Source organism: Ornithodoros turicata, chromosome 5 (assembly GCF_037126465.1).
Source record: "Ornithodoros turicata isolate Travis chromosome 5, ASM3712646v1, whole genome shotgun sequence".
Taxonomy (NCBI): domain Eukaryota; kingdom Metazoa; phylum Arthropoda; class Arachnida; order Ixodida; family Argasidae; genus Ornithodoros; species Ornithodoros turicata.
In genome coordinates this window covers 73,164,162-73,191,556 of record NC_088205.1, presented here as the reverse complement: position 1 = coordinate 73,191,556, position 27,395 = coordinate 73,164,162, and the positions used below count along the sequence as shown (strand labels likewise).

General features: G+C 45.9%; 1 protein-coding gene across 3 annotated transcripts in view; it reads right to left on the bottom strand.

Annotated features, from left to right (window-relative positions):
* LOC135394754 (cGMP-dependent 3',5'-cyclic phosphodiesterase-like) overlaps positions 1 to 27,395 on the bottom strand; it is a 164,307-nt gene that overhangs the window by 87,892 nt on the left and 49,020 nt on the right. For all 3 annotated transcript variants that reach the window (XM_064625684.1, XM_064625686.1, XM_064625689.1), the window contains exon 2: positions 83 to 161. The gene's annotated coding sequence lies outside the window, so the exon portion shown is untranslated. The remainder of the gene's footprint in view (positions 1 to 82; positions 162 to 27,395) is intronic.

Below are 27,395 nucleotides of genomic sequence, written 5' to 3'. Positions count from 1 at the left end.
CGAGTCTAATAACATAAAAATGAAAAGCGGAAGACTTCCAACATTACTCACGAAAAAAAAAAAAAAAAAAAAGGGCGCTTACGAATGTATTTCTTGGCTCCTTGATGAGGGAGGCACACAATGGAATGATTCAGAACGCCATTTTCTTCTTTCTTCTTAGCCTGCGAAGAAAAGGAGGAATAAAACCATGAATCTTTGCACAGTTCCTGGCAATTTCGAGAGTTCACGCTATACAGAGCAAATAATGCATATACCATGAGAGAGAAGAAAAAAAAAGTCTTGAAGAGCCTGAGCTTGCATAATATACAACACTGCGGGTTCGCCAAGATGTTGTCATCCATCATAAAAGATATCATTCATTCACGCAGGCACGGATTTAAGCGTATAAAAGGGGGCGATCTTTCTAAGGCGCGCAAACGCATCCGTCATGCAAAGTTGCACGAGAGGTCTGCTTCTGCTTCTTCAGTGTGTGGTCATAATGATATTCCTGCCACAGGTATCAGAGCCGCCTGGCGGCCAGCTTTTCTCTGGTATTCCTTCTTCGTGGGGCACACGGGATTAAGCTTCATTAAGAAGACGCGAAGTTTTGGAGGAACCAGCAAGTGCGTCGTGGTTTTTACGTAAATGAGGCGCAGGAGCCTTTAACAATTGAGATTTTTTGGGAGGGAGGGAGAAATTGCGTTGCCTGTAAAGGGTGCCTCGCCACATTATAAGAATTTATGAGGGAAAGTATGCGTGCAGGATAGGACGTGCTGGTCAGAAGAAAAAGGGGCGGAAATGGCTTGAAGGTGCCACTGTGGATAAAAAGGCATATTGACATTATTGTCTTTTCTACGATAACTACGAAGCAGCAGCTCATGGAGAACTTGAATATATAACTGTTTTTAATTGTACTGTTTTTAAATATAGCTTTGAATTAACTTTACCTTTAATTATTACACTGTGCAGAGCATAAAGGTGTTGTTGTATGAACAAGCTCACAAGGAGGTTAGTTATCCCTGTACGAATAACCCGGAACATGCACCAATTATGGTAAACTATCGAAGGAAATTTTATACACTCCGTACACTTAACCCCATTTCAGGAATTAATGTCTTCACCTTCTATGCGGCGTGTTTCCAAGCAGATTAAGCAGTTTCTTCTGACACCCTGTTAACTTATGCGTGTCTCGCAGCTGACTGGTTGGGGTGGCCGACAAGCCTTATAAACCCAGGCCACCCATGTTGAAAAATGTATAACACTATAACTAACTAACTGTGAATAAAATGTCACGTTATGTTACGTTAATAGCAGGATGAGGATATGTGATAAGTGTGGTGTGGTGTGTTAGTGGAAAGCGCAACCTGTGACACTCAAATTTGCACCTCTTAAGTGTGATCTGCGAACTTTATGTTGATCTACTATTTGTTCGTAGAATACAGCGTATTAAATACATTTTGAACAAAACACTCTGTGTTTTGTTCGGTGCATGTCACTTTCTAAAATGATCTTCACTAAATAAGGTCGAGATGAACCCATGAACTTCTATATCGCGCTCTTTTATTAGTGGAACCTAAGAGGGGTACCTCTAACAAAAGAATAATTTTCGTCATTTTGAGAATATAAGATGCATTGCTAGAACCATTAGTCTCTTTCGGGACTATATGCACAGAAGTTTACGCGAAGTCGAATAACAATCCGCAGTGCTAGGGAGTAAATATCAGTGCCAGGGGATTAAACGGGGAGTGATTGCAATCTAGGGCAGAAGGAGCTGCAATTTCTCCCCAATTTATTCCTCTTTCCTTTAGAGTGTGTCAGTCGGCTTCATAATGTGTGACGGCTGCTTAAGAAGATCTACAAAAGATTCGTTTATTTTTCTTCCTGAGTGAAGTACTCTGCACACTTGTTAACAAACACTTCAACAACTGCTTTCAATAGTTGTCGCGACACTTTTTTTATTTTAAATTTGCGGTACGAATGATACATAGTGATTGGGATTCGCGCGAGTCCGTCCTCATGTGCCATGTCGTGCCTGTACTTCACTAACTATTTTTCTTTCTTTTTTCCTTAGTTTTTCTTTTCTTTCTTACTTTTTCCTTTCTCTTTTTTTGTTTATTTTGAGTTTTGAGGCAATAGCCTGGCTGACATTTCCTTTTTTTTTTGTCTTTTCATTCCATTAAACATATCACCACCACCCCGTTTGATAGAACCGCGAGAATCAAAACAGAAAAAAAAGGAAACTTGGACAAGACAGAAACTTTCCTCGGCGCGACGCTTTTGGCTCTCAGCTGAAGACACACCTCACAGCGCAAGGAAGCCGAAGCAAAGATTGATTGCTTTTTGAAGAAGGACAACCAATTCCTCGCACTACACTACGGTCGACCCCGACCTGATTGCAACAGGTGTAAGTCGCCCTTCCTCACCCCTTTTGTCCATCAGCGCTACAGGTACTACGTCACGGGCAAAAGGGAGAGAGAGCAGAGGAAACACCACCTAGAGAGAGAAAGCCTGCGTATTGCCTCCTCTCCCTCTTTCAATTAAGAGTCAGAATTCGTCTCCTACTGCGATTCACCGTTCTGCGAATTCAAGAACCCGCCAGTGATTGCAGCTCACCTGGATCCCTGCAGACCCAAATACTTGGACTAAAATCGCAAGACGCTCTCCAGAAAATCAGTTTTGAGGAAGATTGAGACCGTTTTGCGCTTTATTTCCAAGTTTTCCCATTTTTTACGCGGGGACGTTCGATCACAACTCGCAGACGACGGTGGTTCTTCTCCATGGCCACGATCGCCGAGAGCACGTTCGTGATTGGCTACGGCCGTTGTATGTGACGTTGGCAGAGGGCTCCGGAAACGATGTTGTAAAATGACACTCAGCTCCGTAGCTAAGCTTAAGCAATATTCCTTCACTCGAGCCCAAAGATATGTGCTAATGGTCGTGGTGACCACAGACAAACGACATCCCGATGTCGTCCTTCACCCCTGAATCCCCTGTGCCATATATTTCGACCACATCCGGGAAAATCCCGCAGACGGAACGCCGCTAACGCCATCCTATACAATCAGCACGAAACGTCGATACGTGACTGGCGTGAAGTATGGCCTCACCCATTCGCCTTGAAGGCGTCACCGAAGGTTACGCCGTCTTGCGAATATAAACGAGATCGGATTCACGGGGAGGGCATAAGGAACGGAGAAGAGATTATAGAGAATCATTCGGAAGTAACGGGCGGTGTTCTGACGTCCGCGTTTAATTTTTATAAGGTACGTGAATGCAGGCAGGGAAGTAGCCAGGAATTCGTATCAGAGAGGGCGACTTCCACACCCCTCTTCTTCCTATATACCATCGCACCTCATGAAGAAGGACTCCGTCCGGAAGCCTGTTTTTTAGTAAAATGAATATTTAAATATTTCAATCTCTTCATCACATCAAATACTTATCTTATTCACTTGCGAGTGCTAGACTTTTCCCATTTTTGCCTGTTAGTTTCGATACGATCCGACTAAGGATTTAGTATTGCAGAAGTATACGAAACTGATGCCCGCAGTTTTTCTCTTTTTTTTTTAATTACGAAAAAATTATAAAATAATTGGCTCTTGGCATTGTAAATTTTCCTTTGAGGAACATATAAAAATGAAAGTGCTAAGCGATAAAAAATACTTTTAGCTAAAGACGGACACATACCGGGGTTCAACCCATAACTGAAGTATCTGTGAAATGGTATGAGGTAGCAAAACAATTGGGCACCACTGTCATGTGGCCGCGGAAGAATGTAACTTTCAAGATTGAGATAAGATATCATAGGGCAACCGTACAGCTGTTGGATACACCTGTACGCAACTGTTGGGTCACCGGAAAGCCTGAAACACATTCTTCTCCACTGTGCGCACTACCTTTTTTGACCCCACTTACGCACGTGTCTAGTCAGCTAGGCTCGCTCTCTCATTATAACAAAACAGCTTAGTCAGCCATAGTCCGTGGTCAGCTTGGTCAGTGGTCAGCAATTGGTCCGTGGTGGAATCCATGGCCACAGCCCACATTCGTGAGGCCAACAACGGCAAGCTGGTTGGCCACCACCACCACCATGGCCTCCAACATTCTGCTCTAAAAGCACTACGAACATTTCCAGATGATGTATACGACTTGGGTCCTCAGTGTAAGGGGTGTTCACAAAAAAAAGTGAAATAAATAAATTATCGTGAGCGATGAGGTAAATGTGGCGATAAAACGCCCCTCTCATTATTATTTCATTATCATCATCAAAATCAAGTTGTTGCTTTGTGCACCACCAGCTTGTCGGCAGAGACATTAAAGGGTTTTAGTACATCGTACGCTATCGCCTTTGCGTACGTAAGGGATAGCGCTGATTGTTCTGCGCACGCCCATAACAGAACCTGAACAACACCGAATATCCTATGGACGTACGAATGATGTCCTAACGGAATTAATACGTCCGATGGATATCCCTCGGATATCCGTTATTCGTACATCCAGAGGATATTCGGTGTTGTTGGGGAAAGAGCCTCGCGCAGTGCGCAGAACCACCAGCGCTATCCCTTACGTACGCAAAAGCGATAGCGTACGATGTACTAAAGCTCTCTAATGTCAGCCCAATTTTGAATTTTCATTCCCAGATAAGCAATACCATTCGGCAACCGGCACGCCTTTTAACTCTTTTCAATGTCATTCAGAAGCCATATTGCAGGTTTGATAGGGTACAAAAGCGCGTTCTGTATACTAGAGTTATTTCGGTATCCACGATACTAAAGATCCAAGTCTCTGATATTAAAGTTATGCAGGTTATATGGGTTCTCCTCAATATGGCTTATTCGGCTAGAAGAGCCAAGGTCAAGGTCAATGCCGCATATTCGAGCAAACGTAAACTTCGCACTCACCGAAAGTATAGTGAGGGGAAAAAAATGGCGGTAATACCCCGCCGTGCTAGTGCTATTGATCAGAGAGAACGACATCGGAAGTACTAATACATCGCACGGCTCTTTTCGGTATACTATATATACATATATAAATGAGGCGAGAAAGGAGGAGAGAAAGGGAAATCGATATCTGGAAACCTCTCGACGGATACGTAAGGGAGGGATGGTCCTTTGAGGCAATGGTGGGAGGCCGTTTGAATGCTGTGCGAAACTTCGCGAAATGAGCCCAGATTTTAGGCTTTTTCATATATCCGTTTGTTTCTTCTGCCAAGGAAAGTGGAAGAGGTCGTTGAAAAGAAATTGTTTGGACGGATGTGTTTTAGGGCAGGAGGGAAGCAGTTGGGATGTGGGTGCCTCTTGGTGGGGAGAAGGTACAATACTCTCTCCCAGGAAAGAGAAAGGAAGGGAGTTAGCTGATCTAACCGTCGTTGTGGCATATTGCCCTGAGATCAGTTTTCATCGGAACACCTGCCTTTTGAGCGTATCTTTCTTCTATTACCAGTAGTATTACATTTAAGTATTGTTCTTATGATTTAATTATGTATTATAAATTGCTTGATTCCGTGTTAGCGAATCAACTCTGTACAGACGCGAACACATGGAGAGAGGAGAGCAGGAAGGAGGGGGGTACATGGGGTTAGTATGCGTCCTGGGCCGACTTCAGGGGGAACTGTGCCGACATTCGTGTGGAAAGTCGACACTCATATTTTCCGGTGTATAACGCGAGCGTTATACAGTAAAAAACTGCTCTGAAAAGGTCCTGCGCGTTCTACACGGAAATATTTTCCTGCAGAGTTCCTTTTCACTTTTCAGGTCGGTGACGTACAAATTCTAGCCTCTTCCAGAGTGTGCTGTGGCTTTCTCTCATATCTCTTAGGGTCAGTTGACAAAACCGGCGAAAGGGCACTGGAGTTCATAAAAGGTTAGTGATGCTGCTTGCTATTCAGCAGTCAATAGTTTTGAATTCATTTCAGAAGAATGGCGTGATTGAGAAGAAGTATACTATGACAGTGTTGCATAACCTTTGTCCTTCGCTCGAACAAGTGTTGGAAACCGTCCTTGCAAAGAGCATGAAACAGTGCCTTGGTGTCCACAAATCAACGCCAACTGCCCCTGTCATGGCTGAAGCCAAGGAGCCTTCGCTGGTCTTTATGCGGACGGCACAATCTCTTGGGCACTACATGAGGCTCTCCACTCGCCCCTACCGTCACACATTAGTGCGCGACATTCTTCGGCGACCAGCATCCGGCTACTGCCAAGCTGTTTTAGCTCACCGGAGCCTCATTCCAAAGCGTAAAAAACCGACTCTACCCGCAGCCCCACCATGGGCCCTTCAGGCACCACCTGTGCATGTCAATGTCCCTGACTTGACTTCCAGAAAATCGGTACAACAATTGTTCTTCGCCAACTCACTCTGAGCCTACTTCATCGCGAGGATGGCAGAATTAAAATCTTTACTGATGTCTCATCGACACAGACCGGCTCTACCTGTGCATTCGTAATCCCTGAGCTGTCGACTGAACGAAGCGCTAGGCTGTTGCACCCGACGTCGGCTGCTGTGGCCGAGCTGCATTCCATTCTTATGGCGATTTCCTTCATTGTGTCCCGTCAACCACCCATGCACTGGACCATATACAGTGACTCCAAAACCGCCCTCCAAGCTCTGCAGTGCACCGTGGGCTCGAGCTCCCTCGCTCCACTGGTGTGTGACGTCCTCAGGGAGTATTCGTGTGCTGTCACACAGACACATAACATCACCTTGCTGTGGATCCCAGGTCATTGTGGCGTCCCTAGGAATGAGGCTGCCGACATACTTGTGAGACGGGCTCATGTGGCACGTGGCGTACCGACGCACCCTACGTATTTCAACCAAGCGGACGCGAAGCAAGCAATTGGTACTCTTATGAGACGTCTGTGCAGTGAACACTGGCTCAGAAGTGTCCTTTCTACGTCGTTCCTGCGCAAGGTGGACCCAGATCTCCGTTTTTATATGCCGTCAGCGCTTCCTCGACCCATCACGTCGCTCATCTACAGCCTTCGCCTCAACGTGCCATACAGTGGACGACTTTTGTTTAAGCTCGGCATGGTCCCGTCCCCCAACTGCGGTCTGTGTGATGTAGTTGAGGACGTGGATCATATACTCCAAGACTGTCCGAGGTACAGTGCACACCGTTGTACCCTTGTGTCGTCCCTGTCCCGCCTGGATAATCGGCCATACTCCACCAACAAGGTTCTTGGGTGCTGGCCAGCAAAATCAGCTCATACCAGCCATGCGCGCCCTTGCGCAATTTCTCGTCTCGACGGACCTCTCTGACAGATTGTGACGCTCTTTGTTTTTGTGCATTGAGATTTCGCTTTTGGTGCCAAGCTAGGTGGTGATCCATAACTTAAAAACCCGAGACTAGGGGACAAAAAACGACAAACACAGACAAGGTCGTTTTTTGTCCCCTAGTCTCGGGTTTTTAAGTTATGGATCTATACCACCAGCTCGCTTGCTACCTCTCTATCCTCTCGTAGGTGGTGATGTTCTCATTTATTCTGTTTCCATTCCGTTTCAAAGCGTCGAGTTTTCTGTAATTTCCCTTTCTTTTCTTAATAACGCGTCTGGAGTAGCCAGTCCCGAGTGGCTCGAGACTAACATCCCCATTTTTTTCTTTTAAAAATCAATCAATCTATCATACTATAACAGCGACGCTGTTGCATCGGAGTTTAACGGATTTGACAAAATGTGTTTCAAATATAGCATATGCATGTATGATACATCGCTTTGGTTTATTGTGTTTACCGGTGGCAGTACAGAAGCTTGTAGCACCATCGCGGTGCGCGTTATACATCGAACTTTTTTCAAATTCGGCCCGTTCTTAGGGGTGCGCGTTATACACCGGAAAATGCGGTAATGGAACTAACTTCAATCCGCTTACTCTCAACCCTCCCTCATAAACATTTCCACCTAACGCAATGAATGAAACAAAGCCCACGCCATAACACATTTAGGCAAAACGCTTGACCTTTTCTCGAACTTCATTAGCCACTCTCTTCTAAGGAGTCTCCCGAGTGGGGCCTAACCTGCTACAGCGGGCCGCCGAATCTAAATTGCATGGAGGGCTTTTTACCCAACCACAAAGCGAGAATGAGCTTCCACGTAAACTTTTATCCCGTTCCTCGCACGCTGCAATTATTCATGCAAGTAAACGGGCACCGGTAGGTTAATTTCACGTCGTCTTGAAACTACAGCGTCGAATCGCATAAGCAGGGATTACGGAAGCTCGTGGGAAAGCATCGTACGAGTAAACTGCAGTGATGTTAATTCTACGAAGAAGAAGCCGTGACTCAACAATAAAAGTAAAAGGATAATGATGATGATGATGAAAAGACAAAAATGGGGACGCAACTCTCGGCAGAGTTGGGCTGGCTACTCCAGAAAAAGGAAGACGGATTCGTATAGTCCAAATATCATTCTCTTAAAACATAACTTGATCAGATGACACGTTGTTAAGGCCACCGTATAGGCCACCAGTTTTCAACTATAATCGGGCGAGAGATCGATGTCATTCGGTTGTGATGATTGTTCAGCAGCATTCTTTTGGGAAGTCTTCCAGCGATATTTTCTTTTTATATTTTTTTGTAAATCAATATTCCACTATGTTTCTGCCGGTTCCTTCCAATGTGCAAGTGCCAGTAGACGTGAACTGTATACGTGAAAGTCGCGTGTTCAAGTACTACGCTGTGCCTACGAAGACTATAAAATGAAGAGTGCAGTTTCTTCCTCCAATCAATCAATCAATAGTTAGTTATCCCATTAATTAATGGTGCCGCCAGATTAGATTTTAATATATACGCTGACGATACAACCTTACTTTTCTTCCGAGCACTCGATAACAGGAATAGAAACATTAGCAAACAATACTGCAGAATTAAAAAAAAGTATGGTTGGATTGTGATTCGTTATGTACCAATACAACAAAAGCCAAAACAATGCTTTTTCGCCCTAAAAACAAAGTGTTAGTGAGTAGTGACAACGCCACACTCTAGCGCTTAATATATTAGCGGTGATATTTTCCGAACATAACTAACGTGGAACTGCACGTAAATTACAAAATAACTAACTAGCACAAATGGAAGATATTGAGCAGATATCGCTACTTGTTACCAGCAAAGATCAAGGTCCAGATATGTAATTCTTTATTTATCTTTTTTTTTTCGATGTACAACTATAGCTTCCTCGCCTGGGGCACTACTACTGCCGGAAATATAAACGAAACAGGACTAACATCTTCACTTTTTTCTTTTACAGTCAATCAATCAATCAATCAATCAATCAATCAATCAATCAATCAATCAATCAATCAATCAATCAATCAATCAATCAATCAATCAATCAATCAATCAATCAATCAATCAATCAATCAATCAATCAATCAATCAATCAATCAATCAATCAATCAATCAATCAATCAATCAATCAATCAATCAATCAATCAATCAATCAATCAATCAAACGAAATATCAGCTCTAGGAAAGACAGCCTTGAGAGTGGTCGCTGTGTCTTTGGTTCTTTACATAATAAATATCTCCACCCTTCATCCCCCATCCTTTATCTTTCTCTTTTTCCTTCTTTTTTTCTTTTTTTGCGTGTGTGTGCTATAGTCGTGACGATGCCCACTTCTGTGTTGCCAACACCGGCCAGCCGATTAAGACATTACCTTCCCCGACACAGATCTGTTTGTCATTATGGGAAAATTTATTCAACACGCAAGCAATTGATCAAACAACCTGCGATGGTGATGGTGATATGCATAAATATTGAGTTAGAGTCTCATACCCAATCTCAACAGTTTTGGCAGAGCTTCCCGCACGAGCAGCGAACGCGTGCTCAATGCACTGCGAAGGCTATTGAGATTGAGATTGAGTTGAGTTGATAAGAAAAGAAGAAAAAAAAGAGAGAGAGAGAATAAAAACAACAACACTTGTAGACAACTTTTATGTAAACGAGCCAAGGTCCGTTTAAATTAAGTATTACAACGTCATTCCAATGTCAAAGTTCTACAATTACAAATTCACACTGACGTGCTCAGCAGAAACAGCAACGAGTGTCTACTTATTCATTTCGAAGTTTTTTTTTATTGTTCGGTTCCGTGTTAGCGCCGCGAAGCAACTGCAGCTATGAGCGGAGTACATACGTGGACAGATGGAGAGAGGACAGCAGGAAGGAGTGGAAGACAGGGGGGGTTAGTATGTGTCCTGGGCCGACTTCAGGGGGAACTGGGCCACCATTCGTCTGGAAAGTCTTCGGAAAACCCAGGGAAAACCACAGACAGCACAGCCGGTGGAAGGATTCGAACCCACCACCTCCCAGTCTTCGGCGCACCCTTGGTCATATGAAAGTGAGCAGTGGTGTGTACCTTTTATAACGCTGTGGTGAATGAGGCCATCATTCAATTCAATCCAATTCATTTACTCATATCGTATTACTCAGCTGCGAAAACGACATCTATGCTGCTCTCACAGGCTTTTTTTTACAAAAAATCCGTAAATGACAACAACAAAAACAAAACAAAACAACGCCCTTGTATAACAGGACGACACTCAAATGTATCAATAGCACCCGATATCACCTCGAATTAGGGATTTAAAAAAAAAATAGCACCGAAATACCCCATTCCCCCGGTGTCAGTAAAAGGCATTTCACCCGAAGAAGCCAGCCCTTATTCCCATCTTCTCCCCCAAACAGCGTGAAATGGTCACAACACTCTGCAAGCTGGATCCTGAGCGAGCGGCACAGTGAAGCGCAATGGCGCCACCGAAAGCACCTCGGCTTCCATAATTAAAAGACAAGAAAAATGACAACTTCCGAACAGAAAACACGCGACAACAGGAAAAGAGCTTTTTTTTTTTTGCTTTCTTTCTTGCGCCCTGTCTCCGTCCCGTTACTTCTGGACGAAACGCAAACCTAATTGTAGAAGGAGCAAACATCTCGCTGGCTGTAAAGACGCAAACGAGGATGGATGTCACTTCCAATTTAGACAGATGGTAAAGCTCCGAAAAGAAACACTTTGTAGAGAAGAAAGTTTCTCCTCCTCCTTTTGTTTCCTTTTTACTCTCCCGCCCTTTTCGGTCGTAAAAGGCGGCTATAAAAGCCAGTCGAGGTCAGTAAGTAATCAAGCCACGAGGGGAAACGAGTCGGTCAGCACCAATTCGGATCTGTATTTCAAGTTGTCCTGCGCCTTTGAACAGTTGTAAACGGCAGCCAATTGACATTCAGTCAACGTTTCCCGATAACATCTGATGTACAAGAGATGATATTTAAAAGGGGAATACGTAAATATACAAGTATTAAAAAACGCCGTCAAGGTCACGAAGGCGGTAGTCAGAATAAAGTTCAGACGATTAGGGGGGTCTAGTTTTAATGACGCGCTTTCGTGTATAGCACGTCATCGGGTGAAAAAAATTCGGCCACACAATGGAACACGTGGCAAACAAGCATGCAGTGAAACGGACCTTCTGTGCTGGCGAGTGTGCAGTGCCAGACGGTCAGATACTTCGTTGCCCGGCGTAATGCCCGCGTGGCACGGTAGCTTGTAGTCGATGTCGTGCCCTTTTGTCGACAGCTTCGGTGTACGCGGCGATGGTATCTTGTATACCACAAGTGAACGGCTGCTAGTTTCCATCACCGTGCGAAGTGCGAACTTTTAGAGTCACGGAAGATGACCCAGGAGTCTATGACGACATACTGAAGGGCGTTGAGAATTCCATATAGTGCGTACTTCTGCTGAGGTGGCCGATGCAGGGCGGGTAAAACAAACGGAGGTTCGGATACCACAGCTCGGTATCTTGAAAGCTCAGGTTGACTCATTGGGGCTGTTGACTAGGGTTGCCACCAGGCCGGTATTATACCGGCACGGCCGGTTATTTGTTTCCTCTGCCAGTTGCCGGTAGGAAGGTGATACCGGCAGCCTTTTGCCGGTATTTGTGGCTCAAGACCTTTCATAAGGGCTTTTACGGGGTTTTTCCTTCAACATTCCACTACAGCTTGAATAAATCTGGAGCACAGACCAAACTCCGCAGTCACCAGTCGTTTTCTTAGTCATTCATTATCATTATTATTCATTGTTATTATTATTATCATTGTTATTCATTACGTCTTGTGTTCGGAGGGTACAAGAACAGTGGTTGTGTCGAGCCAGCTAGAACGTTCCTCACCAACTTTCCCTTTCCCACGAGCTTTTCCTCCTCTCCCTCAGCCGGTATTTTTCACTCCGAAAGGTGGCAACCCTACTGTTGACGCGTCCGCAGAGATCTGTTTGACTTCTCTGTAGTTTCCCATAGCTTCTATAGGGTAAGTTGCCTCGCGACAACTACAGAGCGGTCTAACAGATACATACGGTTCGTACATACGATTTTTGTACTTTTCTCCAATGACTAGCAATAAACATTAATAACATACACTCGATTAAACGCGAGCGTGTGAAGACTGGAGTTATCGACAAATTTCGGGGTTGGAGTTGTATTGAATTGTAAACTACGTTTAGATGTCAAATGCAAAATTTCAGCCAGCGGAGCGTCGCAGTTTTTGAGAACAAGGGTAAGAAACACGAATGGCATGCAGACTTGTACACGTTACTCGAAAAAGGTAATTGATTCCGTTACTATTGCTCTGGTACGCGTGGCAAAAGTAATTCTTTCCCGTTACAAATTACTGGGCCAAAATTGTAATAAAATAACGGCTAAAGAAGTAACGCGTTATTTTAACCGTTCGATAATTGATCATTAATAATAATAATAAAAGTCATTAAGTAATTAATAATAAGTCCTAAGACTAATTAAAATTCGTGAAATTACACATACCTTGACCCGCTTTCTGAGATTGGAGCCCGCCGCCTTTGAACAGGATAGGAGCTTTTCTTTATTTGAAGATTATTATGCATTTAAACAACACGTTGTTTTCGTCTTTACTCGCTCCATCAACATATCCGAAAAGCTGAACCCATTGCAATAAATCAGGAGAGCTAGCTAGTGGACATGGCAGTATCGAAGAGGAAGGGCAATTGCAACTAAGAACTGTGTGTTTTGAGCAACTTCTGTGTGGACCTCCTTCTAAGGCGTTGACCCTTGAGGTCTTCGCATTAGAAGGGTTGATCCGCGCTACATTCTAACTTGGAAATTCCAGGTGACTTACTATATGCCTGAGGCTTGACCTACTGTACATACAGCATGTTGGGGTAGGAAGGTGTCCCCAGGCACTCAAAATGCATGTGCGGAATCATATTACAATGTCCTCCACTCATGCTAGTGAAATGCAAAGCAGATACGAAAGGCTGTGATGGAGCCTGTAGGTTAGTTTTGTCTATGAATAAAACTTAGTCGAAAAGTAATCGACTACCCAAAATTGTAATCGAATTACTTGAAAAATTACTTACGTGGAAAACTAATCGATTACTCGCAAAATTACTCTAAAAAGTAATTGATTACTAGTAACGCCATCACTTGTAGCGCGTTACCTACAAGTCTAACGGCATGTCCGCCGTCGGGTTTTCAGGTTCGCAGTGACGTAGACATGAACCACTGCATCTTGGCTGGCGTTACAAGGGTGGGTGCCTGAAATTAAAGCGATGGAGGATTGTTTTCAGATATGATAAAACTATAATCGGGAGGTTTTAACTCGAATCGTTTCTTCTTGCAGGTCTTCGTTTGTGTAATTTCTATACCACCGGTGAAATTATGCATGCACCCATGCAATGATGCTGCAAGACTCACCTCCCCATTTTTTCACCATCACAATCAGAGAAGATGTGCAGAACTATCCCGGGCTCGGATCGTGTGCACTATGTGCACAAAAAGTAGCCATCCCGTATCTACCGTTCTTTCGAGCGTTGGATGTGAGTGGCAGTGTTTTACAAAATGAGGATGGGTTAATAAACTACGAACGAATACACTATAGGTCCATTCTTTTCGCCTGCACTGCCCGCACCTCCTGAACTAGTTCGAGGAGCGCAACCCTCTCGCATTGTGATCTGGTGCAGCACGAGTGCAGCACTTCTCTTTCGAAAAGAATGGACCTTATAGTTTTGTGCTTCTAGCCAGTGTGTCAAATCGTGTGGAGATGTCACAAAGTGACCTCGACACCGTTGAAGGTGTTATTCGTTGCCGTCATATAGCTGGTTCGGATCACATAAACATGGTTGTAATACGGTAATAATAACCATCTGAGGTCTTCCACGATCGCTTGCGGTGTTGTTTCCGGGAAGATTTTTTCTAAAGATCCACGATGATGCCAATACATATATATATATATACAAAGAGATCCTACATCCTACAGTTGGCAATACAAGGATTCACAAAGAGATCGTGCGACGGAATCTGTCGTATCTCCGTCGTACGGGAAAGTTACGACGAAGTGTAGATTCACGAAGGGCGCGCGTCGCAAAATCTTCGCAGCTTACGGCGGAATCCTGCGAAAGCTCCCGAGCAGTCTTACGAAGAAAGATGGCGGCGTATTTGGCAGCGGTGGATTTGGAGACGGCAAACAAAGACTCCGTAATATGCGCCAACGCATTGCACTTTGCAACAGAACCTTCGAGACCACCCTCGAAGTGACACTGAGGCACTTTTTTGCTTTGTAACCGTCAACAAATGCTTCAACTCTGTGCTCCGTAAAATCGGGTCGCAGGGATTTTCCAAGCATCCCCTACACCCCCGCTAAGACACCCCCAACACCCTTCCAAATTGTCTGCAAGAAAGGCAAAAGAAGCCATGAAAGCTGTAAAACTGTGTGCCACACACAGCTTACAAAACACCCTCACCCACCCCCTCCCCGAGACAAACATACTGGGAATATATTTGCTGTGTCATCGAACGCGTTTCGCCTGTGATTGCATGGCATCCATTATGGCTACCGAAAGACCGAGAGCCCGTGCAGCAACAAAACATTCTGGACGAACAACTTCGTCTTCTTCTAACGGGGCGACTCTTATTGGTGCGATTACAAATTTTCGTCATCGTTACCATAGCGAAAACATAGTCTCGCACCCTTTGGCAGTTCCTCTCCGAGGTGCACGTGACAGGAAGCGAGCAACTTCCTCTTCCTGGTCAAAGGGTGTACCCTCTCCACTACGATAGCGCTTACGACGCTGTCGTACGCGCGTCGCAGGCTACGACGTCTTAGCGCATCTTAGCGTAAGTTACGATCGCGTTTGTGAATCCGACCCCTGGTACGGTAAATGACGCATACCCCCGCCAGCATAGCCAACCAAGAGATATGGCTGGTCTTCCACCATGATGCCAATACATATATCCCCGGAGGAAAAAGGCAAAGACTGGAACAAGGGTCGTTAAAATGGAAATGTCATAGGATAACCCGCTGCCAAACTTCGTTCGGGTGAGGGAGTACCTCATCACCTATGAATACCCTGGCGTTGTCCATGTGTGCCGCAGATGTAAAAAAAGAAGGCCATTTCCGAGCCACATGTACTAGGCCACTCTGCGAGCGCTGCTCCATGTTCGGGCACGCCAAGAGTGAGTGCAAGTCTGCACGTAGGCGCTGAAGAGGAGATCACGCGACTGTGAAATGCGTACGGAGCAGGAGCTACGCCGAAGCAATCATGGGACGTCCGCGACCCCAAGCAAGCAGCCTCACACAACCTGTTGCACCTTTGCGAACCGACTGGACCACCCTTGTCTTACCACCGGGGAGACGTCAGGGCACCTTTGAGACCAGGTTAAAGTAGGAGACGCGCCAGTTGAGGGCCAGACGCTACCTGCTGTTGATCAGCGCCCAATCGTAGACAATGTCGCTCCTTTGGCTGCAGAGGTCACCTCTGACCCGTGTGGCGCCCCTAGTAGAGAGCCAACAGATGTCGAGGTGCCCTGCGCTGATATCCAACACCAAGGATTAGGCCCGCAACTCGAGGCCGGCTTGACTCCTTCGGACTCAGCCGTAGACCCTCCAGCAAACAACTCGTCTAGGACACCATATCACACGAAAGTATCAGACGACGAAATGGCGCCCTGTCAAGATCGCAAGAGCAAGCATGACCTTCAGTTGACAACTGGATCCGGGGACAGCCCGTCTAGGAAGAAGACGAAGATGAGGAAACTGAAGGTCTGCGTCCCAGTTGGAGAGGCAGTTCTCGAGTTCGTCGTCGGACTCATCCAATGCCTTACAATTCTGGTATGGAAGTGCGTATACTGACAGTTAACGTCCAGGGTTTTAAGAACCCTAATAAGCAAGCCGAAGTAGTCAGTATCGGGTACAGACTACAGTGCGACATACTCTTGCTCCAAGAGGAACATTTGACAGAGTGTTACACGCATACCTCTTTTCGCTGCTGAGCGCTTATGGCTTCCCAGAGATTTTTGTGTCCGGCATACGTTTGCTGTATGCGAGTCACCGCTGCCAGATGAGTGTAGAAGGATTGCAGCCCTCTTGCTTCCCCGTCCAGCGAGGTGTCCGCCAAGGCTTCCCATTGTCTCCCGCCCTCTACGCCCTGGCTTTGGACCCTTTTTTACAATGCGTAGAAGCGTCCCGTGAAGTCAATGGACTCTCCCTTCCTGGAGCGGGAAGTTGGAAGGTCTCTGCGCATGCAGATGACGTCACACTCGTCATCAATGGTCGATGCTCGTTAACAGCAGTCCTGCAGCTGTACGGGCAATACGCAGCAGTATCAGGTAGTCCAAGATTCTCCCTTTTCGATCGTTTTATGTCCACCCTGACTTTCCGATGCAACAATGCACGAGCATGCGCATCCTTGGTGTGTTTTTTGATCAAGATGGCCCCACACTAGCCACTCGATGGACACTAGCCACTCGGTGGACTCGTGCCGCGCAGCGCAGGAGTACGACTTCTCGTACAAAGAGCGAGCATGTCTCCTCTGGTGCGTCTTCTTAGGCCACCTTTGGTTTCTGGCCCACGTTCTTCTACCGCCTGCCACTGCAACATCACGTATAAACACGGAGATCCTCTCGTTCTTCTGGAGTCGGAAAACAGCACTTCTCGATCAACAGATGCTCCGCATGCCTCCACGGAGAGGAGGTTGGGCAGTGCCGGATGTTGCCATTGCCTGTCAGTGTTTTACATTGCGTACTTTAATGCGCATTTTGTCATCGGAGCATACCCCTGCACATGACTTCTACAATATTGGCTAGGTCCCCTTCGTCGCCACCTCGAGCCTGATGCACAGCTGAACAACAGCCAAAGCGCTGAGGTACCTGGAAGGTTCCAAGCCGCAATAGTGCGATTCTTCCAACAAGTCTGCGTTGCAATTCGCACTGTCGACCCCGGAATAGCACGACCGCTCCGTGTGGCCACTCTCGTAGCTTCCACAGCTGGACCCTCTCGTCGCGCTATACAAGGTGCGCAAATTCGGTGGCCTGCTTTCGTCCCATCCTGGCTTCCTGGTGACCTTCAGGACATACCCTGGAGGTTCGCCTGGAAAGTTCAGCCTACTCGTGACCGACTGGGACGCTGGGGAATCGTACCCCACTCTACGTGCCCCTTTTGCAGACACCCCAAGTCGAACGAACATGTCATCTATGACTGCCGTGTAGCCAAAGCTTTTTGGCAGAATCTGCGAAGGTCCACACGCATTCGGTGTCCCGTGGATTTTCGTGAAACCTTGCCTCGTCTGCGTTCGCACGACGGTCACATGCGAGTCCTGCTAACCGCATGTGGATCATCAGTCTTGTGGTCCGCCAGGTGCCAAGCTGTTGTTCAGAGTCGCCGAGAGGCTCCCACCTTGCTACTTGTACAGCGTGCAATGTGTCTCGTAGTCAAGACACTCCAAGAAGAGCTCTCTTCAACTGCTGACCACGCTTTCCTTGCAAGATGGGAAGGCCAGTTCCTATTTGGAACGTTGGGGAGGATCGATCTCCTTGCGGAACTATCGAGTATTGCAGCGCGGAGGTTGCTAAGTGGTAAAATTTCGTCATTCCGTCATTTCCATTTTTCATTGCTCAATCCATCTCTATGTATCTCATTAACACCTGTATATAGCCTGTACATGTAATTTTTTCGCTGTAGCATATATAGGCCGCACCTTTCCATCACGTTCACACATGTTCATTAGCACAGTAGTTCTAAAAGCCATGTCTTCGTACCACCAGTAATTACGCCACCCACTGAATAAATTTTTCCCAAGCAAGATGAGTGCAATCTTCTGTGCTCACTAATTTTGTGACTCATCTAATCAGTCAACAATACAACACAATCTTCTGCGGCTCATCTCATAGAGTCAACAATACAAATATAAATAGAAGAATATGTTCTGGTCTCCTTTCAAATCCGCGTAAGCGGTGGAGGGGGGCAAATGGGAGCCGGTCGCTCATATACCGGAGAGGGCCCCTTGATAACGGGGTCCATCCCCGGGTGGGCCATGTCTTTGAATGCGCGGCCGATAAAAAGGTCGTCGGGGCAGTATCGCTTGCGGTGCTGTTCAGGAAAAAAATTTCTGAAATCTTCCCAGGCTCTCCTGCTTGATGACAATACACACCCAATGTGATATGGGCAAGCTTTCGCTTGTCCCATCCTACAGTTGGCAATACGAATACACACCCAGGTTCAGGTTTCAGGTGACTGGTCTTCCGCTCCGATGCCAATACACGCGCTCTGTTCTGGTCTCCCTTCAAATCCGCGTAAGCGGGTGAAGGGATGCAAATGGGAGCCGGTCCGTCATATACTGGAGATGGGCCCCTTCATGACGCGGTCCGCCCCGAGTGGGACCGTGTCTTTGAAGGCGCGGCCTTCCTTTTTTGATGCCCAATACACCCTCTCTTCCATTCGTCACTTCCCGTTCACTGTCATTAAACTAGCGCGATGTGGGCAAGCTTACGCTTGTCCCTTCCTACAGCTGGGAATACCAAATTTTCCTTATTTCCATTCGTCCAAACCGTCGTCGGGGCAGTATCGCTAGCGGTGCGGTTCCCAGGAAGATTTTCCTAATATCTTCTGTTCGCTTTCTTCGCCTTCCATTTTGATGCCAACACGCTGGTCGGTTTGATGACACTGGTAGTTTCTTCTTCTGGCAGTCGAGATCAATTACCAGGAATGGATTGCTCGCTGCATTGCAGCAGAGGGTTGCCGCAACCGTAGTGTACTCTAAGTGCTAAACCTTGTTTGAGCAGGGATTGGCCGTGGCCTTCGCAGAGAGAGAGAGCAGTGCTGAGAGCTGTGTACTTCGCCAGGCGGTGGCAGACATCGTCGGTCTTCTTTGAAGATGCCGGTGTTGTATTTGTTTGACTATTAGGTTGCCATGTAGATTGTGCAATTGTCACGTACGCAACCTTCTGCGAGTCTTCGATCGTTGCACGGTGACGTCGGGAACACATATTAATCTTTGACATGTAGTGGTCACGTGTTCTAGAGTTGGCATCTACGTACTATACGGTACTAATCCTTGTGTAGTTCGTGTGAAACGTTAAAGGGAAACAGTCTGTGTGACTGGTCTTCCGCTGCGATGCCAATACATGTGTGTTCGTGGTGTGAGATACAATAGAAGGAGGTGTAAGATCACGCTTTGTATGTAGGACATTTGTAACGCGAGGTGCTGAACCATTGCGACTTGTCCCATCTTCCAGGTAGCAATACAAGGTATATTATGTAAGATCTCCCTTCAAATCCGTGTCCTATAACCGTCCGCTGGAGAGGGGGACCACCGCAATGAGCACCTGCTCCTCGTTTTTAGGGCGAGGGCAGTAGTATTTTTGTAACGCGATGTGGTCATCCTCTAGGTATCAATAAAAGATGGATATGTAAACTGCAGTTGACAATTCAAAACTTCATCCACAGATTGTTCTCATGACAATATACACACCTTGAAAGGGAGTCAGTCCGTATATGATAGATTGATGACTTTGAAGGCAATACAGAGTGAGATGTAAACGTTGTGAATAAGACTTTTCGGAACACATGAACAAAAAAAGGTGATCAAGGTGAATTTTGAAAGTGACGTGGTCGAGCATCGAGTATTGGCTCATCCTCCAGTCTCCACTAACAAAAACAGAAAAGAAAAGGTGACCAAGGTAACCAAGGCAAATCGAGTTCTAAGATCACTAGGTCGGTACTGCCCTTTCGCAGTGACTCTTTTAATATTTTTATATTTTATTTTTAATAATTTCAGCATTCTTCGACTGGTACGGTAGTACAAAAACAATCTCCCTCGTGATCGTGCGGGGCGTATTGTAACGGCCGGTAGATGAAGCTGAAGTGCATGTTACGCGCAACCATTCTCATGCATTAAATCATCACCATCCTGACGCTGTGCCTCTCGCAACATTTGGTGGAGGTGCTGGCTCGCCCCGACCTACCTGCTGCTGCCATGGCCATCGACACCCTAGCCCCGACCTGCCGACAGAACTATGAGACTCAAGACGACCTGACCAGACCAGAAGCCCCCAGCCCCGTTGAGAACCGACGCCCGTGACAGCAGCACCCAGTGATGGCTCAGCTCCCGCCCTCGGACCACCGACCTTCCAGCGAGCGGCACAGCGTCGTCATCAGCGTCACCTCAACCGCATTTTTCACCGTTCAACAACTGCCGTTCGTCCACGTCGACTCGCGAGCTGTGGTGCCCGGGGGTCACCACTTCAAGGAGGGGGAGTATTGTAACGGCCGGTAGATGAAGCTGAAGTGCATGTCACGCGCAACCATTCTCATGCATTAAATCATCACCATCCTGACGCTGTGCCTCTCGCAACAATATGTGCCCACCGGAGGGAATAAATTGATTGCCCAGTAGACAATCGGCGTTCATTCAGTCACGATTAATCAATTCAAAGTATACGACACTAATCGGACGAAGAGCGAGCTTCACACAAGGTGACAATCTGCCCTGTGACGCGGAAAAAGATCGAGACTAAGAGAAAGATGCCGCTTAATTTTCACCTGACGCTACGAAGCATAAACACAACGCGGTGCCATAATTAATGAGGCTACCTTCAGTGTTCTTCGTAAAGAGAAAACAAAATGAAGAAGAAGAGAGGGGGGGGGGAGAGAGGAAGACATAATGGTAGCGAAATCGAATCACCCGTGCACACGCACAGCGGAGAAAAATTTCCTCATAACCACGTGTTGCTGTTATGCGGAGCTGCGCTCCTTTCTGAGTACAACATATTTCCTCATTTCGCCTTACTTCCTGCGTCTCCATGCAAGCGTGAGATGGAGTCCTGTTGCCGCGTGGTTGGTCTATTAACTCGGTTGACGTTTCGCGTTATATTGCATCGTATTTAATGGAACCCGCGTCCCCCGTTGGGTGAGATGAAGGCGTTGCTGCATCAAATACCTGAAGACAAAACGCTGCAGCAACTTTTCGAAGGTGAAAGATGAAAGTCCCCGAAAAGGTTAGCCAGCTGTAGGACTCGAACCCACATCTTCTGGATTGCCGGTCCAGGGCTCTACCAATTGAGCTAAGCTAACACGCCTTCCCAGCTGCTTCCACACTCTTAAAAATGAACTTCACCGCATAGCACGCTCCTAACCAACCATCATCTTGAATGATATCGTTATCTGCCCTGATTTGTTGAAAATGGGAGGCGTACGCCTTTATTGTGACAATTATGAACAGCATAAGTGTCACAAAAAAGGCGTACGCCTCCCGTTTTTAACAAATCAGGGCAGATAGAGATATCATTCGAGATGGTGTTTGGCTAGGAGCGTGCTATGCGGTGAAGTTCATTTTTAAGAGTGCAGGGTGCGTCATCTGAAGGGACAAACCAGCCACTCTCTCTCACTCATCCTCCTTTCACTCTTACATTTTTGCTCACTCACACACACATTCATACGACGGGATCGACGCAGGCGGCAACTGTTGAACAAGAGAGAACTGATGTTCTGAGGCTGGAACAACATAGAAAGGACAAACACATACAAGGCCTCATGTATGCGTTTGTCCTTTCTATGTTGTTCCAGCCTCAGAACATCAGTTCTCTCTTTTTCGAAGGCATTTTATATGAACCGTAGCCACGTGCAACATCAACAACAAAAAATCTTCCCTGGAACAGCACCGCCAGGGATATTGCCCCGACGACCGTCTTATAGGCCGCGCATTCAAAGACACGGCCCACCTCGGGGGCGGACCCTGATACTTCGTGGTTTTTCGTCACGAGATAACTGTAATCACGCGTCGCGGAAGAAGGCGCCTCTACTAAGCAACTCCCTGCAACAAAGTCGCTGGCTTCCATGGCCTGGATCGAACCAGCAACCTTGGGATTAGTGGCCGATACTATGGTGGGCTAGAAATACGGGTGTGCCAATTGGCAAGTTTTTCAGGTACCCAAAAATGAAGGATGCTCCAGGGACGCTGAAGTCCGCGATAGGGCCGCGCTCTGGCGGATTTTTCCTAAGTCACGTGATGTTCCACTACAGTTTGCCCAAGAGCGCTGGTGTGCGAATGTCAGTGCTTGGGATGCGATACGGACAAACAAGGACACGAGTCACTCGTTATCAGTTGTTTTGTTGCAGGTATCACCGCGGCTGGCCTTCACTGCTTTATTTGTTTGCTTTTGAACTGAGGCAGCCCGACGAAACAAGAAACTCTATACAGCAATCTATTCTATCAAGCATGTACACAGTACCATATGACGACAGTGGCATGTCTTGCGACTTATGATTTCCGGCACGACGGACAGGTTTCATACGAAACGCCGCAAAACTGCCACAAAGATTCTCAGGAGGTGAAGATAGGCGAATCGACGATACTTTCGAGTCGCTCGTATAGTATCACTGGTATCACAAACTGACGAACAAAATCTGTTGTGGCCCTTAGTACACTGCGAAACCACAATAGGAACCATTCTGCTGTCTACTGATCTCATTCTATGTTAGAAATGTTAGAAATATTTTCACCAGTGGAATATTATTCCACGAGAACCCCTTCATTTTACGTCTGTCGAAGCAAGAAGTAGACGAGATAGCGTTTGTTTTTTCTTACTTTATTTTCTTGTTCACCGAACCTGGGAATCAAAGCACGTACACGCCCACGCGCTTTACTGATAAGTGACGAACGAACATCCACAGCATGGCATGTGTTATCACATCGAGACGTTCAGGTGCGTGCCATTAGGCACACCCGTCTGCCGTTGTCACGTGACGACTTCGACGTACTGTCCCCTAATTGACAACCATAAATGCAAGCAGAAGGAACAGTTGCCGCTGAAGAAAGCTTCGACATCAAAAATGTTTTATTGCTTACACGGAGGCACAGGCGGAGACTTAGTTTTCCTTTGTAGTTCGTGGCGAATCCGCATGGTTCGCTGCGAGCGACGACTCGATCTATCCTTCATTTGAGGGACCCCCCCCCCCCCCTTCCCCATGCATTGGATAGGCCGATTGGCACACCCGTATTTCTAGCCCACCATACCGGGGGGGGGGGGATATATTTATTAGACGAAAAGGAAAAAAAAAAAAACGGGGAAAGGCCGATACGCAATCAACCAAGGCCCGTACAAACTCATGTAGTGGTTATGAGTGAGTAAATTTGCCAGTGGTACAACTAAATGGTACAAATATGTATAGACAATAAATGTTTTCCCACCTTTCGAGTGTAAATATTTTGTCGTATACTACGTTTGCGGTCTGAGTTTCATACGATACATGAGGGCATTTTGTAAAGTAAGTAGTCTTCCAAATCGTCGTCTCCAATTTCTTACAGGTGTATCATATAGAAAGCACCATTTCAAATGGCATATTCTAGAGAAAACGTCATTTTAGGGGGTGTATTCCATTGAAAACTCAGATTGGTACATTTTCAACTCTGCTATTGCACCTTTCAGTTGAGGACGCGGAATAAAAAAGGCGTTTTCAAAACATTCATTTTACAAAAACGGTTACACAAACAAAACCATTTACAAAACAACATTCCTTTTACACGGTAAAACCTGTAAAAAAATCGCAGTGGAACGACAAGTCTCACAAAACAAGTGCGGCTAAAGCTTATCAATCATTAGCTACTCAAATCTAAAGTTAGCTACTTATCACCTCAAAATAATGTTGTTGTTGTTCAAATTAATTTGTCTTTTAAGCAACTGCACCATGATTCACCTAACTGCCAGAAATTACGAAAAAATTAAAACAGAAACGTCGGAAGTCTTGATGATGGAAGGCACCTTTTTGCGTACTATTGGTGTACTCTGAGATAATGTAACATTTATAGTCATTGCACGAACCATTAGGTGAGACGCTTACAATCGCGCTCTCGACGTGTGTAAAAAGTGTCTTACATTTTATTTAGCGGAGCCCCACCAATACATAGATATAAGATGCAAAGAATGCCATTATCAATAACTAATTAAAGGGGCACTGAAAGAAAGATGCTTTTACCTTAATATCAAAACAAAAGGAACGCGGTTCATCCTTGCGTGGTTCGCGATTTATGATAGATAGAAAAATGCGCAATATATGCTTTTCCTCCTCTCTCTCCTTCTCAAGAAGGCCGACAATGCGGAGCGGGCTCTCATTGGTCCCCGCAAACGATTTATCCAATTATCGCGGGAGATCGTTTACGAGGCGACCAATCCGAGGCCTCTCCGCATTGTCACGCTTCTCGAGATGGAGAGGGAGACAGAAAGCGGAGTTTTTTTTTTTTTTGTATCGATCATAAATCACGAACCAGGCAGCGGATGAACCCCGTTCCTTTTGTGTTGGTATTACGGTAACGGTATCTGTACTTTACCTTTCCCCGTTTTTTTTTTTTTTCCTTTTCGTCTAGTAAGTATATCCCCCCCCCCTGTACTTTACTTTTGTGGCCCTTTAAGAGTAGATTTACAACGCAGCATTTACAGTAGATTTAAGTAGGACCGCGGATAACTTCGACCACATGGGGTCCTTTAACGCGCGCAGGAAATCTCCGACACACGGTGCTGGAAGCAACCTCCCCCCCCCCCCCCCCATTTCTGCCGTACTCAGCTGGGATTGAACCCGCGATCTTGAGTGCTATGGTGGTTTGTATATACCACAGTTCTGCACTGTTTCTCATTGTATATACCATCCGATCAATGCAATAAATAGTGCTATAGTCACTTCGGAAGGTTGCTTCAGGTCATCACGAAACAAACTCAATAGAGCACCTCCACGTGCCATTTTCGTCTTCCCGGCCCAAAACGTTTGCTTCGCAAAGTTGCGAGGCGTTTCCGTGCAACGTGGAGATAGTTTTGGACAGGTAAATCACATTTGCACCGGGCCTGTCTTCTTCTATCCTACACACGCGGAGGGGAGCTAAAAAAGAACTACTCCGCACGTGTAGAAAGCGAACTCCCTCCTACACACACGTGTACTAGCCTTCTTACGAAACGCAGAGAAAGAGAAAGAGAGAGGAGGGTGCACCCCTGAGGTCTGTTTATATATGCTCGGGCACACTTGTGTGTTTCTGCGCCGAGTTCTTCCTGGTATTTCCGTGCACTGCCATAACACGTTTCACTTTCCTGCTCCGAGGCCAGCGGTACGTTGTCAAATTTGCGTGCGCGCCGCGAGTGTTTCTCGTGCCACCACGCGCGTCAACTTTCCCGAAACTTCTTCTTCTTCTTCTTTTTTTTTTTTACGCGCTAAAAAAGCAAAGGAATGGAAATTGATCAAATCGCACGTGTCGACGTGTTCGGTTGAATTCGAGGAGTGGCCCTGCGAGGCAAGTGGTACGCAAAAGCTATTATCGGATAGCACACTGAGAAGGAAAGTATCGTGCACAGGAGCTCTATACGAACGTTAAAAATTATTCGTCTGTGACTCGAGTAGACCACAGCGCGTTGAAACATCATCGCTTTCATCCGCATTTTCTGCGAGATTTTCGGCAACATTTTTTTTTTGCTCATGGGATAAGGAAATCTATACGAGATTTAAAGGACGAAGATATGCATGCGTGCAAAGTTGATAGATATTTACAAAGTTGAGTGTTCGCAAGATCCAAAGACGTTACAAACCCGTCAATTTTTTCTTTTTCGTTTCAATATAATAATATAATAAAAATAATAATAACAACAATAATAAAAAATAAATAATGAAGAAATGATGGGAAACACGGCAATGCTTGTGGTAGGTTCTAGCCGCTAGAGGGCAGTTCTCTAAACTTTCATGAGACTAAAACCCAGACACTCTTTCACGCAACTACATAAGGATCACAAGCGCATGCGCCTCTCACTTTCAACAAATCATGGAAAAGTGCGATGTCATTTGGGATGATGGTTAGCTACAGGAGGGTATTATGCTGTGCGGTGAAGTGGTGGTGTGATGAATATTTCGAGAAAATATAAATGAGATTTGTTTTCGCAATGTCTATAGAAGTTTAATAAAAACCTCTTCAAAGAGGGACGAGCAAAAAATGTTTATTTTTTATTTTTTTACATTCATAACGTCGCCGTAAAATATATACGGCATGTTTCAGAATTGTTCCACCGTCATTTAATTCATCTCGTTTTCCACTTTATAGTGAAACCGCCCGCGTTAAAATCTGCGCGGTGGTTACCGAGATAAAGCATAAAACATGTTCCATGGGAAATACATTGGGACGGAGAGCTGGTATGCCCTCTTAAGAGTGTAGTAGTTCTACGCGAAATGTGCCAGAAAAGTAGGAAGTAGTACTTACGACAAAGAGAGCGCTTCAAGGAGCATATACAGGCACACTAAAAACAGAACTGTTAAGTTTCGGAAAACCTTCAAAATACTCTCGAGAGCGTTCAGAAACTACTTAGAGAGTATCATTCTTTTTTTTCGCGTAGAATACACATGTTTGCTCGAAACACACCAAGCGTGAAGAGCAAAACGTCCTTCCACGCGAGGTACGCTCTGTACAACGACAAAATACGTCACGCAAAGCAAGAACCGACCGTGCGTGTGATGGCAAATAGAGGAAGCAATGTTTAACGACAAATGTTTTCCCGTCTGAGCCACACTAGTGAGCACTGAGCACCCGAGGGCGGAGGGCGGCTTTTAAAAGGCGCCATTACCACGTAGAGATCGCACATTGGACGCCACATAAATACAGAAAGCCTAATCGCTTCAACGGTGACGGTGAAAGGGGTCGCTGTTGTCGGCCTCACAGAGTTGGGCAGCGTCGCGACTAACGAACGCCCTGGGGGAATGTGCGTCCTGGGCCGACTTCTAAGGGAACTGTGCCGACACATGCTTCAACGACGTGACGTAGTGATTAAGAGTCCGCCGATCACGACTGTTCATGCAGATATTGGTCACAAAGCGAATTGCCATATTAACGAACGTCATATATGACACACACCAATGAAAACCTTGTGCGTAACACAAGGGTGACGCCACGAGACTTCGAATTTATCTTGGAATCTTGGAATTTATTTGCCGAGTTATTCCGATAAAAGGCTTAGTTATGCTTAGTTACATTTTCAGTTTGTAGTTTTTCCGAAATGGTACAATCGCATGGCCAATGGCAAACACATTCTGCACGTCTCTTTGTTCCTCAAAGGAATATGGCTTCCAATAATGGCTTCCAATACGTCAGCATGACGAAGGGCACTGCTCCTTTTAGTATATGATGC